The sequence below is a fragment of the Castor canadensis genome, chromosome 11, assembly GCF_047511655.1.
Source record: "Castor canadensis chromosome 11, mCasCan1.hap1v2, whole genome shotgun sequence".
In the NCBI taxonomy this organism is placed as follows: Eukaryota; Metazoa; Chordata; class Mammalia; order Rodentia; family Castoridae; genus Castor; species Castor canadensis.
The window spans coordinates 93,935,762-93,955,481 of record NC_133396.1 but is presented as its reverse complement, the minus strand read 5'-3'; the positions used below and the strand labels follow the sequence as shown (position 1 = coordinate 93,955,481).

At 43.8% G+C, this 19,720-nt stretch overlaps 1 protein-coding gene across 8 annotated transcripts in view; it reads right to left on the bottom strand.

Annotated features, from left to right (window-relative positions):
• The window catches only part of Gpr161 (G protein-coupled receptor 161), a 116,883-nt gene extending 97,530 nt beyond the window's left edge, over positions 1 to 19,353 (bottom strand). For 2 of the 8 annotated variants that reach the window (XM_074047566.1, XM_074047558.1), the window contains exons 1-3: positions 19,185 to 19,353; positions 17,432 to 17,557; positions 12,485 to 12,597 (exon numbers count right to left, since the gene is read on the bottom strand). The gene's annotated coding sequence lies outside the window, so the exon portion shown is untranslated. Of the gene's footprint in view, positions 1 to 11,413; positions 11,544 to 12,484; positions 12,598 to 17,398; positions 17,558 to 18,671; positions 19,145 to 19,184 lie in introns of those variants that run through there. The other 6 variants (XM_074047564.1, XM_074047563.1, XM_074047559.1 and 3 more) reach the window with 6 other exon arrangements.
• Between the last annotated feature and the right edge of the window lie 367 nt (positions 19,354 to 19,720).

The window sequence follows — 19,720 nt, the reverse complement described above, 5'->3', positions numbered from 1 at the left end:
CAGGCCACCAGGAAGCTGCACACACACTCATTATCTTCACCACCACAGTTCAATGTATGACAATTGCTTCTCTTTGGGAATTGCCTTCAGTTTTTTCATACAGTCCCAAAGAATGACTCAGACTCCTGGCAATAGCTTCAAGTAATTCAAAGCCAAATCTTGTCACTCAAGAGGGTGATTGATAGCTATTTTGGGTTACAAAACAAAACAACACTATAGAATTTGGAAACAGCTATCTATTGTGTCTCATAAACTGGTTTGCAAGGTGATTCCCAAGCACCAATTCCAGGAAATCCATAAGTTATGACAGAGCTACTACTCTGGAAGAGTAACTGTGTAAATTTGGAATCACCTCACATTCTTCCCTAGAATTCTGATTTTTGACTAGCTTCCAGTGGACTGCTTTTCACACTCACATCACTGCTGCCTGAATTTGTCAGTAAGACCAGGGCTAAGTACAGATTCTGAAGCCAAATTGCCTGGCTCCTTTAGCTACAAATATCTAAGTAAATTCATTGACTTCTGTTTCCTTGCCTACAAAATGAATATCTTCCACATAGAGACATTATGAGGACTGAGTTTATTTGTGTCCAGTACCTAGAATACTTCATTTGTATCACAGAGGGGCCTTCACTGCATTTGAAGTTTACTGACCCTACTTTGGAAACTACCCTTCCCTTACTATTAGGCCATGTGATTTGGGGGAAGTCAACACCACTGCCAGCTCTAAGGGTCGACTCTTGATCTAGGCTGGGCCAGCTGGTCCCAGCAACTAGCCTAGGGATGGTCACATGACCCTAGGCCCAGCATTCCAGCTGGAAGTGTTAAAAGATAGACTAACCCACCATGAAGCTGTAGTCTGGGAGAATAGAAGCCTGGGTTTGCAGCAGCTGGCTATCTTTGATACCATGTAGAGAGGGCTTACCAGCAAATAAAGCTGAGAGAATGAGAGTGCACGGTGCGTTAGGGAAGGTGGGGTGTGGGGGGCAGGATGCAGTTAACCTATCCACAAACACTGACAGAAGATTCTGAATCTTCTTGGTCTTCTCACCTACATAAGCCAGATCATTTCCTCCTCATTTATGCTAATTTTGCTGGGTTTCTATTACTTGCAACTTAAAGAATCCTGCTAATATTCTGATACATCATGATCTGCATACAACATGCCAAGACTCCACCTCTGCCAAGTTTAGGCCATCTTCTCAGGCACAGATCTGCTATCTCGGCTTCTTTCTTGAAACTCCTTCCTCTTCTTGCCATGGACCTTGCCACGGATCCCTGGGCCCTAGCATCGTGGAACCCCCTCATATGAAAGCACAAGGAGGCTGTTCTCCCTCTGAGTTCAGTGTCTTTGGGGTCAGAAGATCTGTGTCCCAGTCCATAAGCACTGTGAGGAAAAGGATACCTCCCCCACCTCCACAATGCCTTTTATAAATAGGGCCATCAAAGGGACAGCCTGAGAGCCTGGGTTAGGTGAGTATTGTGAAGAGGTGGTGGTCAGATGGAGGCAGGACTTCTGACTTGTCTCTAACCAGGGACCACTGGACAAGACAAGACAAAACACACCTGTCCTCTCCAGAATTCAGCTCTAGAGAAAACAACTCCTTTTTGAATAAAGTTCTCTTCTGACATGTTTCAGTATGCCTGAGCAAGCCAGTGGTTCATTTCCTCCTGCATTTTCCTGGAGCTAGAGTCTTGTACCTCTTGGAGCAGACTATCCCATTTCATTTGCAACACACATGTCCGACAATCCATTTTCAGGAAGAGCTGACCAGCCTGAAAAGGTGGGACCGCAGATGGCCTCTTCTAAAGAAGTCAAATACAAACAGCTAAGTGTACGAGATGTTCAAATAAACAACCCTCCAGGTGAAGAATTATTCCAAAACAGCACTTCAAACAAGCCCTGGTGAAGTCACTGTCTGCTATTTTAGTCACACACTCAGGACCTCTTCATCTCAGCACCTCAAAGCACTATGCACATCAATCACTAGCTGGGGTGGGGGGGGTGGAGTTGTAAGGAAGGTTCTAATAATCACCTTGTTTTTCATTTAAGGTAACTGAAATGAAAAGCATGAATCCCCACCCCATCCCACACACAAACCGGGCCACACAACTTGTTGAGAGCCAAAGAGAGATCACAGGATCCCTGGGTCTCCACTCCTACGTGTGTAGAGCCAGGAGCCAGTGCTCCCTCCCTGTACTCCATCTATCCTTCTTGGCACTCACAAGAAAGTTCTCCCAAATATGGAAGCTGCAGGGAATTGGCCTCTGCAAGCCCAGACAGATGTGCCCACCCAGCCATGCCAGAGTCACATGCAATGTACAGTGCCTTGTTCTTCTCCCCACTAGTGCCTAGTCGTGTGTCTGTATTCAAAGCCCTTCACTGAATGTGGGGAGCATCAAGGAAAGATCCCTTTCTTAATTCTTAACTTGCAGGTGAAGAAACTTGGCTTTGGCACTCTGCATACATATACTATCAACTTGACTTCACAGCCTTCTTCTGTGACTGGGGCTATAACTGTCCACTGTTTGGCCTTCCTTCACTGACTACAACCCGGTCCACAAGAGCCTACGCAGTTAGTCTGTTAAGTACCTTTCCAAGTCCAAGCTTTTGGCTCCTCAGAATAGACATTCCCAAGACTCAGTAAGAATTGAGTCCATTCTTTTCTCTCTCAACCCTTGAGAACCTTACCCATTTCCAGATTTTGCTTTTTATTTATTTTTTTTTCAGGTGTTCAATATACATTTACTGAGAGATAATCAGTCAAATGGTTTAATCACAGGATTTTGTATAGAAGTTCCAAGGACATTTGCATTATTTATTACAGTTTACCAAGACCTTTCCCATGCGTTGTATTTCTTAATTCTACATGCTAGTTATTATCATCTCCACCTTTCATATTAGTAAATCAAGGATCAGAGAAATTAAGTAACTTAAAACCTCGGACAGCAAGAAAATGCGAGCTAGCATTCACACCCAGGTGTTTTTAACTAATAATCATCAGTATTTGCAAAACACTGGGTAATACATGACATACTTTTAGACACCTCATCTCATCTTCTGAATAATGTTTCCTTTGTTTCAGCCCTTTTTATTATTACAAAATAATGGATTTCATTGTGACATTTTTATATGTGCATATAATGTACTTTGACCATATTCGTGCACCCCTTTACTCTCTCTTGTATCTCCCTTTCCTCCTTCCCCTAGTCCCCTTCATCTTTCCTCATACTCCTCCTACTACTATGTTCATGTCTTTTTTTTGTTTTGGTGGGACTCAGGTTTGAAGTCAGGGTTTCCCACATGCAAAACAAGCACTCTACTGTTTGAGCCACACCTTCTTTCACATCTTTTTTCCCTAGATTCCACACATGCTGAACAGTGTTTAGAGGTTGGTGTGTTAGTCACCCTTCAATTGCTGTAATAAATACTTAAAATATCAACTCAATAAAGGAAAAGGTCTATTTTGGCTCATGGTTTCAGAGGTTGCTCAGCCCTGTTGCTTTGAGTACATCACAGCAAGAGTGTGTGGTAGAAGAGGCCTATTTACTTCATTGTGGCCAGCAGGCAAAGAGAGAAAGAGACAGGAAGGAATCAGGATCCCAATATCCCCAGTCATCTAACTTACCTTCTGCCAGGATCCACCCACTAAAAACCCCATCTCTCAATGCTACCACAATCGGGGTACCAAACCTTCAAAATATGGGGCTTTGGGGGACACATCCAAACCACAGTGTGGGGTTACTCCTCTCCCTCACACTAGAGAGGCTATTTAACATAGTAGTCAAGAGCACAAACTCTGGAACTGGAGGACCAGGGTTTAAATCCAAGTTCCACTACTTACTAGCTCTGTAACCTTAATATGTTACTTAACCTCTCTGGCCATCAGTCTCTCCATCTGTAAAATAGGGATAATAGAAGTATCTACCTCATAGGATTGGTGGAAGGAGTCAATGAATTAATATTTGTACAGTAGTTAAAATAGTGCTTGGTATCATATAAGTACCTGTTAAATAAGTAAAATAAGAGAAAGGGCTTAGGAAGGCTTAGTGACTAGTTCAAGAGAACAGTAGGCATTAGTTCTACAACTTTGTCCTATGGCTATACATCTATTATCTATCTTCAATCCATCCATTCTCCAAAGACTACATTCCAGACTTCTTACCCACCAACCCCTTCATGGACCCTCTGCTCCAGCTAGCTGTGCTATGGGCTTCTATTTCGAATCTGCTTTTGCATATACTTCTCATCTGCTTAGAATATTCTTCCTGTTGCTGGAATGAATAAGTAAAGATTTAATAAGTCTAAAAATATTTTGTTGATCTATGGTCTAACACTTCATTGAAACAGAGAAAGAAAAAAGTAATAAATGGGGGAAGGAGGAGACTGAGGCTTAGGACAACACTGAAATATACCAAGTCATGACAGTGGATTTAGCAATGACTTCTCAGATATGACATCAAAGGCAACAAAAAGGAAAAACAGAAAAACTGGACTTTGTGAAAAATTTTAAGCTCTATATATCCAAAGGTACAACCAGCAGAGTAAAAAGTCATCACACAGAATGGAAGAAAATACCTGTGAATTATATATCTGATAAGGGATTCATAGTCGGTATCCTAAAACCCAACAACAAAAACACAAGAAACCCAACTGAAAAATAAGCAAGGACTTGAATAAATATTTCTCCAAAGAAGATATACAAACAGCCCATAAGCACATTCATGGATACTCAGCATCACTAATAACTTTCAGAAATGCACATCAAAACCACAATAAGATTCTTTCTCCCACCCATTAGAATGGCTATTATAAAAAAAAAAAATGAAAGCAAACCAAACAACAGAAAAAATAAGTGCTGGTGAGGATGTGAAGAAAAAGAAATTATACCCTTACTGTAAAGTAGGATAGCCACTGTGGAAAATAGGGCAGTTCCTGAAAAAAATAGCAGGATTACCCTATGAGCCAGCAGTTTCACTTTTGTAGGTATATCCAAAAGAACGGAAAGCAGGGTCTCAAAGAGATATTTGCATACCCATGTATGTAATAGCATTATTCACAACTGCGAAAATGTGGGAGCAACCCCAGAGCCCAAAGACAGGTGAATGGATTCGTAAAATATGACATATGCATACAATGTTTTATATATTCTTAAAAAGACAGGAAATTTTGATATATGCTACAATACACATAAATCTTGAGAACACTTTGAAAAGCCAGTCACAAAAAAGAAAATTATTTTGTGATTCCACTTCAAAATGGTCAAAATCAGGTGTTAGTGGCACACATCTTAGCACTTGGGAGGCAGAGACAGGAGAATCTTGAGTTTGAGGCCACCTAGATTACATAGTGAGGCGAGAGAGAGAGAAAGAGGAAGAGAGAATTAAAAAAATGTAAAGACAGAGAGCAGAATGGTGTTTTTCCAGGGGCTAGAAAAGAGACAATTCTTGTTTAAATGGTGCAAAGTTTCAGTTTTGTAAAATGAAGAGATCTGAGGCTGCCTGTGATGATGGTTACAAAACAGGAATGTACTTAATACCACTGTAATGTATGCTTAAAAATGGTTCCATGGTAAATTTTATGTTTTGTGTATATCACAATAAAAAATGTGAAAAACAATCAGAACATCTTTTTAACTTCCCTCCTCCACAGTGTGAGAAGTCATGAACTAAAGGAAGCCATAGCTGCAGCTTCTCATCTCTCCTGAGATGAGAAGAACCTTAGAGAACATCTAAGAAACCAAGACCACGTCTGGCACGAGTGGCTCTTCACAAGGGACTGCCCAGGGGCTGGAGGTGTGGCTCAAGTAGGAGAGCACCTGCCTTGCAAGTGCAAAGCCCTGTGTACAAACCCAGGTACCGGGGGAGGTGGGGGAGGAAACGAAGGGACTGTTTAGCAGTGACATAAAGACGGTGCCCACCTCAGCGGGTGGAATGACTCCCCAGGTTACATGGTAAAACAAAACGCAATTTTTGAACAATTTCTGTTTGTGGTTTTTGTTGTAACCTGTTGGAGAATGTGGGGAAAACTCAGTCCTGAGCAAAGTTGGACTTTGAACAACAGATTGTCGGGAATTTTTAAAAAGGGCAGCTGGCCTCTCTCCCAGACCCCGCCAGCAGTAGTAAAAGCTGCCTTCACTTCTCACCTCTCCCATGTTTCCAGTCAACACAGATAGATGAGGGTCCATCTCAGCCATTCCCAAACCTACAACTAGTCAAGTGAGTTCGTGATGAAGACACTCACCCAGGGAAGAGCGGTGAATCCCAAGAGGAAGTGATTTAGGGAAATGGAAGGAAGGACAGGCACCTGAAAGCAGAGCAAGACCCCACTATGAAGTAATTTTTCCAGCTACACACAAGGCAGCCATCTTTCCTCTGACAGGCTACTGGACACTCCACCCTGGACCATGTGGCTCCCTAGTGGAGAAGAGCAAAGATGCCAGCTTTTCCAAAGCCGGCTCAAGAAGCCTCTACAGACACTGGCTCATGGCCATCCTGCCTGGATTTGGAATCCCAGCAGAGCCCAAAGAGGAAGCTGGGTCACACCAGGTCAGCTCAGAACAAGGCCATTCCGGGTCTACCTAGTGCTGCTGCCAGAAGTGGCTCTGATGATTCAACAGGCAACAGGACCAAGAGTCTGCTTAGAGTCCCTACTCAGATGAAGTCAATGCTACTCCCTGGAGCTGAAGATTCCTGCATCCAACTGGCTACTCAGTGTCCCCACTCTCATGTCATAGGCTTCAAAAGCTTAAAATGTCCCAAAGCACCCACTCCTTCCATGTCTTCTTCACCTCACGTGTGGCATCACCATCCTTCCAGATGCTCATACCCTAAATCTTAAGAATCACTTCTGATTCTGCCCATTTTCTAACATCCCATATCTGCACCATCAGCAAATCTGTTGGCTCTACATTTCAAATATATCTAGAATTCAGTCATGTCATACTACCTCTTGGCTGCCCACCACTCTGGCCTAGGTTTTGTTATGTCTTCTCTGAATTATTAAAACAGATTCTTACTAGTCCACCTGCTTCTGTCTTTTCTTCCATTTTCAACACAGCAAGCAGAGTGAGTCTGTTCAGAGGTAAGAACAAGTCACTGCTTTCCTCACAAACTCTAAAGGATTCCCATATCACTCAGAATAACCCAAAGTTCTTACCTAGACCCTACATGGTCTAGCTGACTCTATTTCTGCTCCAACCTCACAAGAAAAACTACCTTCCACTACCAAGGCACTGGCCTCTTCACTATCTCTCAAACACATTAAACAGGCCTCCACCTTGGGGCCTTGGCACTTGCTATTTCTATGTCCAGAATGCCCTCAACTCCCCACCCAGATATCTTTGCGGGTTGCTCTCACTTCCATTAGCTCTGAATTTAACTCAACTTTTTACCAAAGCCTTCCCAGTCCACACTACATAACACTTCCTATCCCCCTCCTATACTTTGTGGCTCTATTCCCTTCTTAACCTGTTTATCTTGTTTATGTCTTCACATTTCACAACACTGGAGAGTCCATAAGGGCAAAGAGGTTTTGGTTTGTAAATTTTTTGGTCAACACCTAGAACAGTGCTGACACACAACAGGTATTCAATATATTTCATTGATAAACATATGAACAAAAAATGGAACAGTAGACACCTCGGCATGTCTTGTCTTCAGAACAAGTTTTGTAGCAGAGTAGCAGACACTATTATTCAGTCAACATTCATTTGCTTCCTTCCTCTATCAACAGAACTCTGATTTGTTTAGGTACAAAATGCTCCTACAAGAATATACTTGCAGCATAGAGACTGGGACCATTAGACCCTGCCTATAAAGTGGCAAAAAGCCATCTCTTGATTTAAAAAAAAAAAAAAAGGGACAGACTCACCTTGGTTTTTGCCCTTTCTCCTAAGGGAACTTGAACAAATGCTTGAAGGAAAGACAGTAATTTTTTGACCATGTGGTTGGAAGCCCCATGCAATGCACAGCAGAAAGCCTGAAGCAGCCCAAGTCACCCAATGAGCCATGAAGCCAGTGTACCCAGCCAAGGCTAGTCAACCCTTTCTTGGCTAAGTCTTTGGAATAGTTTCCTTCACATGCTGTGAAAAGCACTCCAACTTGAATAATCAAGGGTGAGAAGAAAGATGCTAAGGGAGGCAAACTGTGCTGTATATGACATCATGGCACAATCTAACTGCTGGGGACTGGTGCTATAGCGTGATGGTTTACCCATCCATCCTTCTCCCATCCACCTGTTCCCATTTCCTCAACCCCCCCAGTACAAATGACCACACAACTCCAACTTGCTCATTCTTTCTCATGAAAACCCTAAACAGAATCAGAGATTCTAATCATGAAGGAGGCTGCACATGGTGCTTCACACCTGTAATCCCAGCAACTCAGGAGGCAGAGATAGGAAGATCAAAGTTTGAGGCCAGCCTAGGCAAAGTTAGCACAATATCCTATCTTAAAAACAAGCTAAAAAGTAAACAGACTAGAGGTATGGCTGTGGATGGAGTGGTAGAGCACTCACAGAGGTTCTGAATTCAATTGCCAATACTGCAAAAAAAAAAAAAAAGAGACAGAGTGCTTCTAGTACCAACTTCACTTCCACAAATGCACTAAAACCAAACCAATCCTCCAAAAAATGCATAATTCTACATAGCCAAATTTTCTGAATTGGTGGTATTTTTACCACCTTAAAACATTAAAACTTTTTTTTTGTGGGTTCTGGGATTTGAACTCAGAGCCTACACCTTGAGCCAGTCCACCAGCCCTTTTTTATGGTGGCATTTTTGTTTTTTAGATAGGGGCTCATGAACTATTTGCCTGGGCTTCAAACCGAGATCCTCCTGATCTCTGCCTCCTGAGTAGCTCAGATTACAGGCACAAGCCACCGGCACCCAGCTAAAACACTTCATATTAAGCCTATAAGCAAAATTCATCATACATTTCTTTATATTTTAAAACAAAGTAAACAGAATATAATGATTCAAGGCCATTAAATCCCCAAGGTATATGGCAGGAAAAATCCCTAGAAATCAGTTCTAAAGCAATTGCTGTCTTTTGAAACCTCAGAGAAGAACGTTAGCTTGGCCACCATTCCTCAGTAGAGGTTATGACAATGAACTGTTGTCACATAACCGGAAACAGTGATTCCCACAACACTGATAAAGGTGGTGTTATTTCCTTTACTGCCTCTGTGCCGTGCATATTCTCTATCTCTTTTGGGCTTTCTTTCAACTTGTTCCAATCTTTCAAGCAAGACTGCCCCTTTCCCTGTGCAAAGTCTACTCACCTGCTGTTTTTTGCCATGCTGCTTAATGGTATGTGCACAGTAAGAGTTAACAATTACTCTTATTAAGAGTAACAGGATTCAGAGTTAATCCTGAAGGAGGGCTTCCATGCAAAGGTCTGTATTATGCACTCTGTCACTCCGGGGTCATTTCCTCCTGGGCCTTTGGGGAGGACTGATTTTTCTCCTCAGCACTTCACGAATAAATGACCTGGTTCAGTGGCATGTTCCAGATACACAGGAACCCAGAAATAGCCCAGAGCTCAGAATCTAGCTTTAATATTTTTAAGTAGTAAGAGGGAAACTGCTGAATTTAAAAGCAAGACTGTTGAGTCCCACTGCATTTACATTGCCATAAAGGAAGGTAGGTAAGTTTGGTTTATACTGAAGGACTGTTACTCGAATGTTGCAAAGACCAATCTGGAAGACACGGAGTTTGCTGCAGAGACCATAGGTATTACGCAGAAAATACCTGCACTGTTCTGCACAAGGAAGAACATTATTCTTTCTTGGCTATTGGCTTCCCTTAATTTTTATTTCTTGTAAAAACGATCTTACCACACATCCTTAAGTCACATGTTCCCGAACTGTGGGAGGTGACGGAGGTGGTTACTGTGAGGGGACTTCCCAGCCAAATACACCCCAAGCATTATCTGAAGACCATATAAATGATATGTTATAGATGTTTTGTGGTCAAGAAAATTCAACTTTGTTTTTTACATTGTTAGTAATTTACAGCAGCTTTTTGTGATTACACATTTCCTCCAACAAGACAAGAGAAGACCTGCGCAACCCGGGATAACCTGCTCACCACCACAAGCCATTCCCCTGTCCCAGGCCACTCACCACCTTATCACCACTTATTTGTGTAACATCTAGCTCAGGCCCTAAGAGAAAACTATGAAGAGCCCTTCTGGAACATTCCACCCCTACGTGGCCCTTGCCATTACCATCCCTTACTATCTATAGTTTTCCTTTTACGTTTTAGTTACCTTTTCAGATTTGCATGTCTTCTTACAGTACAAGCTTTTTAGGTAAGAATGCCTTCCCTTCCAGATGGCTTATGAATCGAATGTATTGTCAGTTTCCACCTTGAATTCCCAACAGCACTTTCATGCTGGGAAAATAAGTATTTTATGTTTCCCCTACATACTTTGTTATAGTTTGGATTTGAAGTGTCCCTCTTCCAACAAAAGGCTTGTGTATGGAAAGCTTGGTCCCCAATGCAATGTTCAGAGGTGGGATTCAGGGGAAGTGACTGGGTCATCAGAGTGCTGACCTAATCGATAGATTAATCCATCGATGGAGGTGGTGGCAACTGAGGGAGGTGGGGCCTGATTGGAGGAAGTGGGTCACTGGGGGCATGCCTTTAAAAGATGTATCTCGTCTCTGGTTCCTTTCTGTCTCTCTCTGTTTCCTGGCCACCCTGAGGAGAACAGCTCAGCTCCACTATGCCCTCATCACCGTGATGCCCTACCTCACTACCAGCCCAGAAACAATGGACCCCCATGGACTGACACCTCTGAAACTGTGAGCCAAAAGAAACCATTCCACTGTGAAGCTGCTGATCTCAGGAACTTTGTCACAGCAACAATAAGCTCACTAACATCCATTTAGATTGGATAATTAACAGAAAGAACAGGGGTTTTGGAATCTTCGCCAAGTCTACATTTGAATTCTGTGTGACCTTGTGTCTCTTAATCTCTATAAGCCTCAATTTCTCCAGGAGGAGAAAAAAAGAGAGAAAATTAACACACTTTATGTGATTGCCAAGAGAAGTATCTGAGATAATGCAGGTAAAATCATTTAGTTGAATAGCTGTCAGAAAATAAACCCTCAAAAATGTTTAAATAAGTTTGAAAGACTCAATTCTTTTCTTTTCCCCTTCAAATTTTAATTAAAGCCAAAGAGGTTTCGTTTGATTGTTTAACTGGATGAAAAGGAAGAGAAAAAGAATGCATTCTAAGAGAATGCAAATGGAAACTTCCCTGACTGCATGGCTTTAAGCCTAAGTGCAAAAAATTGCTTCCATCCTGTGTTGAGCTGCTTTACAAACCACACCATGCCTGAGCCAAGTTGGTGTTGCAGGCACCCTCAGTCCAGCTGACTGAGAAACATGGTATTTTAATTTACCTCCACCTGTGACTGTGAAGGTTGATGGCCCCTGCTTCCTTTGGCTCACAACTCCTTCCTGCAGATTCCATCATTTGAAGTAGAAACTCAAGTGATGTCAGTGAAGAGGATCGGGATGGCTGGGGAGAGTCTGAAAAGCGCAAGCAGAAGACTAGACAGTCCAGCCGATCACTATATCAATGAGGTGAGCTGCACCCTCCCCAGGGACACATGGAAATAGCTGGAGACCTTCTGGGTTGTCACACCTCAGGGGACAGGGATGCTACTGACATGTAAGGCTAGGGATACTGCTAAACATCCTACAATGCACAGGACAGTCCCCCTGTGACAAAGAACAGCCAGCCTAAAATGTACATAGTGCTGGGATTGAAAAATCCTGCTCTTTTTTTACTACATATACCTACTAAACAGATCAATCAATCAATCAGTCAATCAAACCCTTCCATAGCAAACACACACACATGCTCCAAGGATGTCAGAGACCTATGCTGAGGATAGGACTGAGATGATGACTTCTATCACAAGATAAACAATGATTACTATGTTAATGGATTTTTACCCTTAATTATATTTTTTACTCATTCCTCTCACAGAGCCAAGCAAACTAAGTCTATATTGCTAAAACTGAAAATATTATTTCAAGTGGCTTATAAGAGTATTTCTTGTGAGTACATTTTTTTCTGATGGCTATATCTGAGGTAGATGCCTGAGGAATACTTGCTTCCTCCCCATGATAGCCACGCTACTTCTGGTTTCTGGACACTCCCATATTCTTGTCTTCTAGTCAGCTTTCCTTTTGTGATTCCTCACTGAACTACCCAAAAAATATTTATTGAAGACCCACTCTTTGTTCAGCTGTACTCTACAACTGGGGTATAGCATGGAGCAAGATATGCCAAAGCTTACATTTAGAGAGAAGGGCTACAGGCAGTAAATAATAAATATATAAGATAATTCCAGGTAGTAAGTAGATGCTATGAAGAAAAATAAAACAGGATGTATCCATCTGATGCTATAATTAAATACCTGAGACTGGGTGCTTTATAAAGAAAAGACATTTATTTAGCTCACAGTTTTGGAGGCTGAAAGTCCAGTAGCATGGAGCTGGCTCTGGCAAGGGTTCCCTGAGTGTATCACATCATGGTGGAGGGCATCTTGGTGGATGACATTGCAGTGGATGGCACCTGGGCAGGAGCACATGAGAGAAGAGATTGCATGGTGAGAGAGGAAGCCAGTGCACAGGAAGGGGTCAGGTGTGCTTTTTTATAGCAATTGATTCTTGAGAACTAATGGGGGTAGGTCTCATGAGAACTACAGTAATCCCTTCTGAAGGTAGTGCCCCAATGACACCTAACCACTTCCCATGAGGCCCCACCTCTTAAAGGTCCTGCCACACTGGGGAAGCTTCTAATACATGAACCCCTGTCAGCCCACTGCACAGTGTAAAGGGGGAGGGAGTGGATAGTCAGGGAAGGGTCTCCAAGAAGGTGACATTTGAATACAGACCAGAAAATGATGCAAGGGAATTTCAGGCCAAAGAATGAGCCCTTCCAAAGACCTTGGGGTCAGAATGAGTTTGGTATATTTAAAAATAGAAAGAAAGCTGGGGAGGAGTGAGAGAAGGGCAGAAGGGTAGATGGAGCCAGTGAGGGACCAGGTTACATGGGGCACAGTGGGCCCAGAAAAGGAATGTTGATTGGTTGTCACGTGATAAGAAGCCACTGAAGAGAGATGACTAACTTATGCTCTAAAAGTTGTCATTCTACTGCTGAGTGAAGAGCAGATTGCAGGAGGCAAGCAAGGAGGCATGGATACCAGTTATCCTTGCTATAGCCAAGAAGACACAAAAGCTTGGATCAAGGTCAACAGTAGTGGAAAGAAGCAATTAGATGCATTAATCTCCTCAAATATGCCAACACTTTAGAGCTAAAAGACGCCTTCAAAGTAATTCATTCTACTGGTGTCAATTTGTAAATGATGAAACTGAAGTTCAAAGAGGTGAAGTGAGTTCCCATAGCCACACACTTAATTATAGACAAAGCCCAAATTGCCGGATTGCTAGTATTACACCCTGCCCTCACCTGGACAACTCCAGAGCTGGGTGGGGAATGTGGAAGACAAGTAGGAATAGGGACTCTATTTCTACCCTCAGTAGTTCTAGCCCAGGTTCAAAATAAAAGATTCTCTGCTTTGGGCAAAGTCACCAATGACCTGCTAACCAAATCCGTTGGCCTTCTTTGAGCTCCCGATAGCATCTAACACCTTTGACTGCTTTGATTTTTTTTTCTGAGACCCCCTCTTCCCTTGTCTCTCCTGATCTTGCCCTTTCCAACCTCTCCCTTCTTTAGTTCCTTCCCAGTGCTGTTCATCTGATATTCCTGTCCTGTGTTACTGTTTCCCAAGACAACCTGTTTCTTCCTTGCTCATCCACAGAGGAAATTAACTGCAGCCTCTATAACCCCCATGAGCTGTTGCTTTTGCATTTCCTCTGGAGAGCTATCCTATTCATATCACCCTGTTCACACCCCAAGTGTGTCTACAGGGCTTCATGGATATAGGCACATGGCTTACACCTCTCCAATCAGCCTCTTCTAACTCCCTCTCACTGGGCAGAGCTTATGAGACTTCTGGGTACGTTGCTGGGTCCTCTCCCCCATAGGTTTAAACCTGTTGTCTTCCCTTGCGGTCACTAGGAGAGCCTGAAGCTGATGGGGGCCACCACATGGAACCTGAGCAAGTAGGAAGGTTGGGACAAGAGGTGAAAAAATAAGTTTGATAAAGCCACTTGAACCCTGAACCCATACCAGAAACCAAATGTACTCTTGAGCTTTTTAGTAACATAAGCCAATAACATTTTTTTGTGTGTGCTTAGGTCAGTTTGAATTGAACTTTTTACCACTTGCAAATGATCCCTCATCTCTCAATATGCTCCTTTTCTGTATCCACTTACACCCTGATAACTCTGAGCTCTCCATCTATAGTCTCAACAACTCTCCCAAGCCCCAGATCCATGTCTGCCCACCTGGTAGGTATTTTCTTCCATATGTCACACCCAGGCACCTCAGATATGACATATACCAAATGGAATTCATCATCTCTGCTTCTACCACTCCAATATGCTATTCTTCATGTGTTTATACCCTAGATAAAACATCTCCACCTACTCAATCTCTCAAGACAGAAACCTAGGACATCCTAGACCACTCTAACCAGGTAATCCTGACCAGGCTAAGGCCCAGACTGATACTTTCTGGCTGTTTAACCTTGGATAATGAACTTATCTAAGCCTTGGATTTTCATTTGGACTCATTAGGGTTGAATGAGATAATGTGTATGAAGCAATAAATGTTGATCTGTGCAATTCCCTGTCACAGATAACCAGTACATCACTAAATTCTAACTCAAAACTTTATCCTCAGAGTCTCACCCTCTTTCCCCTGGATTACTACTAGACATTTCTATCTCATCTTCTTATCTTCGATCTCGCCCCCATTCCAATCTGTCCTCCTCACTGTTGCCAGATTGATCATCCCCTACACAGGCCTGATCATGCCATGTTATTCTCTACACCTGCAGAATTTATTCATGGGCAGATGCCCTCCACCTCTGCTATGTGAAGTTGCTCCCAGTTCTCCAAATACTGACTGCTGCTGTCTAACTCTGACTTTGCACACTGTTCCCATTGCCTACAGCACCCCCTTGCTCCATTTTGCCCACCCAGAGAACAGTGCATCCTTAAGACTTGGTGAAAAACATCCCTCTAAAAGTCATAGAAATTATAGGTTGGCTAAAGAGGCTCACAGGCAGATGCAAACCCCAACCTACTTTGGTATAACAGAGAGGAGGGAAACTGAACAACTGAGATGGAAAAAAAAAAGGAATAGTTTAGAATATTTTTAAATGAAGAAAAGCAAATATATAATGAAGAGGAAATTTAGGAAAACATAATTTTGAAATGAGAGGATTCTCTAAAGGCAAGACGAAAACTTGACACCTCAAAGAAAAATGATATAGGTTTAACTTAAAAAAATTAAATACTTTTGCCTAATCATGAGTAGAAAAGGCAAAGTTGGAAAAGTATTAAAAGACAAGATATTTGATTTATTAACAACAGGCTTAAAGTCCAGAATTTAGAAAGAGCCTCATAAATTTCAAACAATCCAACAGAAAAATTGGCAAGGGATTGGGCCAAGCAATTAGAGAACATGTAAAATTAATTGAAGATTTTTTTTAAAGGATAAACTTGGAAGACTTTATCAGCATTTAAAATGCACATAAATGATATGGAATGTTCTCCAAGATCTGGAATGAACTTTTTAAATGTCATGTGAAGAGAGGGCATATTTTTTAAAGGGAAAGTGACGATACATATTGTTTTGCCTGAGGATGCATGAATTCTCTTGAAAAGAACAGACAAAAACTGGCAAAATTAGTTTGTATTCCAAAAAGAAAACAGAGGATTGGGGAACAGGAGTAGGGGGTGTTACCATTTATAAGTTTTGAATATACTGCCTATCCCCAAATGAATATATTTAGTTAATAAGTTAATTAATTAAATTTCTTTCTGCACAGACTCTCAGAATTCAATAAACAAAGATAACTCTGTTTAAATAATGGCTTAAAATATGCATTCTCTTGGACCCACCAATTCTACTTCCAGGGATAATTTTTATCCAGAAATACTCTACATGTACACAGATAAGTAAAGATACACAGACAGATTAAATTGAAAACAATCTGAGTCCATCAATAGGGGAAATTATAGTGAAAGCTATACTATGCAGCCATTAAAAAGAATGAAGTACATCTGTTACAGATACTGAAAGACTTTCAAGTCTCATTGTTAAATGGAAAAAGTAAATCACAGAGCATTATTATATATACTGCCCCCATTTATATATTTTAAAAAGCATACTCAATATATTTGGTCCTATAGTTAGAAATGGAGATAATATTATTTTATTATGTGTTTTATTGTAATGCCAATAAACCATGAATTTCATATTCACTTATATTTCCAGACTTGGTGGGCAAATACTTACACACTGAGAAAGACCCGGAAAGAAATATGTTCACAGGGGAAAGGACAGGGAGTAGAAGAAAGGCAGAAGGAACTTTTTATTTTCCTATACATTCCTGCATTTTAAAATCTTTTATAGCAATGCATATTTTTGAAATTTTACCATATTCCAACCATGCTTTTTATTATGTACCCAAGGTCACCAGTTGTAAGGGGCAGGACTCGGATGCAGGCTGTCCTACTTCAGTGAGCTTTTAACAGTGCTCACTCATCCATGACTTGAGTATAAAACCAACACAAACCAAAATAAAAATTCAAATGTACCTTGTTATTTACCCATGCAAAGTGAAAATTCCTTCCTTGCTTTCAGTGTTCCCTGAACTTTTCTGCCATGAATGCCACCCTCTCCCACACTGGGCACAGAAAATGACCATGAAGACAGATAAACACTAATTGTAAGTATTCTCTTTTGTGGAAGGACCACTATCATAGGCAAGATTAGTACAGGTTGAATGAATGAAGTATACAGTCGTAGAGTTAACTCTCCTTTCAAACTGCAGGTAGCATTGATAGCTATCTGTAGTTTTGTTGATGGTTTTTGTTCTTAAAGAAAAACAGCAAGAAGACAGCACTTCTCCCCTCCACTCATGTTTTATTACATTTCAAAAAGACAGTGTTTCCAAAGTTCTAACTGCAAACCAATAGTCAGCAGGCCACAAACGGCTTGCATACATAATTCAATTATCCTACATGTTTTAAAAAATGTGTTCAATTAGGTTCTATCTTTACAAATGTGGAGCTTTTTTCCCTAAAAATCTAAAGCCTCCCCAAAGCTCAGATCAGACAATAGTGTGGTGGAGTATTGTAGCACATCAGGGGCCTTCTTATGGGAGGCACATTCTGCATACAGCCCCACCCGGCCCTCCCAGCCCACCCTCCTTCTGCACTCAGGCTTCCTGACTCACCCAAGGGGTGAAGTGTGTGCCATAGAACGGTACCTCCTTCTGTTGACACTTAGGTCAGATCCAGTTCAGCCCATCTGTCTTCCACAGAACCCAAACGGAGCTCACAACCCTCTGACCACTTGGCACCTCTTAGTCTCTGAAGACTCCCAATGCATGGGTCTGCAACACAAAGGCAGATTTGAGGATCGATTTCCAACCTGCCATGCAGACTTCTTTCTGAGGGGATCTCTATTCTTACTGACATGGCAGCGGTACTGTAGGTCAGGGAGAAGTTCTGAGTAAAAGGACCCTTGCTTGGTACCAGGAAACCAAGTCAAAAGACCCAAGTTCAATCTTGGCTGCAGAGTACTTCTTCACCTCCTCTGAGTCTCAGGTTCCTCAGCCGTCGAGGGGCTAATGATTACACTTCACACTGTCTTGTAAAGGAATTAAAAAGGTGTACATGAAGCCGGTTGTAAATCCAGCTACTCAGGAGGCAGAGACAGGGTCCTGAGTTTGAGGCCAGCCCAGGCACTTAGTGAGACTCTACCCCAAAAACAAAATAAAAGCAAAAGGGGTGGGGGCGTGGCTCAAGTAGTAGAGTGCTTGCCTAGTATGCAGGAGACCCTGGGTTCAAGCCCAGTCTGAAGAAGAAAAAAAACTGTATATGAAAGTAGCTGGAGTAAAATGCACTATATGGGAAATACCTATTTGGGCAAGTAATAGCTCCCCAGAGATCATGTGGAGGTCCAGCTCCCTGAGAGAGAGGCCAGGCTGCATTCCGGCTCAGCGGGGAGGAGGCACAGGGGTGCTGTTGCTCCTGCAGCCTCCAGCACCTGAGAGGCTTGCCTGATGTTCCTTTCCCTCCAAAACTACACACCACCTCCCTACTTCACAGGGAGGAGGATCAAATAACCTGCTCTCCAAAGACTTTGCAAAAACGGATGAAAGGTACAATAATGAAAAACATAGCGCCTCAAAGCTGGGCTATCCAGCGATGCCAACGCCCGGCTGCGTGGTCACTGGTGACCTCTCCCAAGCGCCACAGACCATCCCAGCTATGGGCAGAAGATCTCACCCCACATTCCTTTGTCCAAAGGTTTTACTGGGGTTAAGCTCTGGCCAGAGGACTGGCGAAGTGCTCCCTGACTCCCCAAACCAGCCAAATTCCCCTCTCGCAAATCTGAGGGGCAGAGGTGCCCACACAGTGGCGGCGAGCGACTTCTGGGCGCGCCTCCTGTCCAGGCTTAGGGACACAACACCCCAAGTCCCGACTTGGGAGAATGCTACTCACCTGGTCCTCGCGGATTTCGGCCGAGGGTCGTGGCTGATTCCCCCCTCATCCCTATCCCTGAGCGGGCGTGGAGCCCCTTGGCCCTAGGGGGCGCGGCCCTCATCAGCTAAGTCGAGGACACGCACGGATGCTCTCTCTTCCCGGGGGACATGTAGGGGGGCTCCGGGCGGCGCCGGGAAAACGGGATGGGCTGCACCCGGCAGAATGGGATGGGCTTCTGGGAAGCCCCTTGCCGAGAGGAGGGGCGCGCCCCCCACGATCTTCCCACAAAGAGCTACTGCTCTCCAAAGCAAGGCGCGGTGCAGCCGGGAAGACAGCCTCCAGCCTCCGAAAGGGGCACGGGGAGAAGAAAAGAGGCGTGGGGGCAGGGAGACGGGGAGCCAGGTGGGATGCCGAGACCCTTCCCGGCCCGCGTCCCCGCTCCCTCCTGCCCTGCACAATGCACTCGGCCGGGCTGCATCCCGGGCAGTCCCTCCCCGCCCGGGCCTGCGCCCCCTCTAGCCCGGTGCTCACCCTACAGCCGCCGGCGCGGCAGCTCAGGGCCCGGTCGGGCCGCCTCCTCCCCGCCGCCGCCGCCGCTTCCTTCCTCCCGGCCGCGTTCCGAGACGGGAGGTTTCGGGTTTCAGCCCGCCGAGCCCCGCTGCGCTCCGCCCGCCACCAGCACGCGGACCCGGGCGGGGCGCAGGCCAAGTAACTTTGCGGCGCTCGCGCTCCTCCTCCGCGCCGCCCGGGCCGCCCCTCCGGCCCCCGCGCCCCGCACCGCCCAGCCCCGCCCGCCCGCGCTCGCTCCCTAGCCCTCCCTCACACCCCTCTGGTTCGTGTCCGCCTCCCTGCCCCGCCACTTCTTTCCCATTTCTTCCCACGATCAGCCTCGACCGCTGCTCTTTGTCTCGCCTTTACCGAGACTCTCGATCGCCCCACTTTTTCCTGTAAACCTTTGTGGCCTTTCCTGTTCCCACTTCCAGCAGTCGGGACGTCCCTTTTCCATTTCTGACTCCATCACTCATACTTTCCGATTGTTCCTGTCAGTTCTGCACAGCCCCACTCTC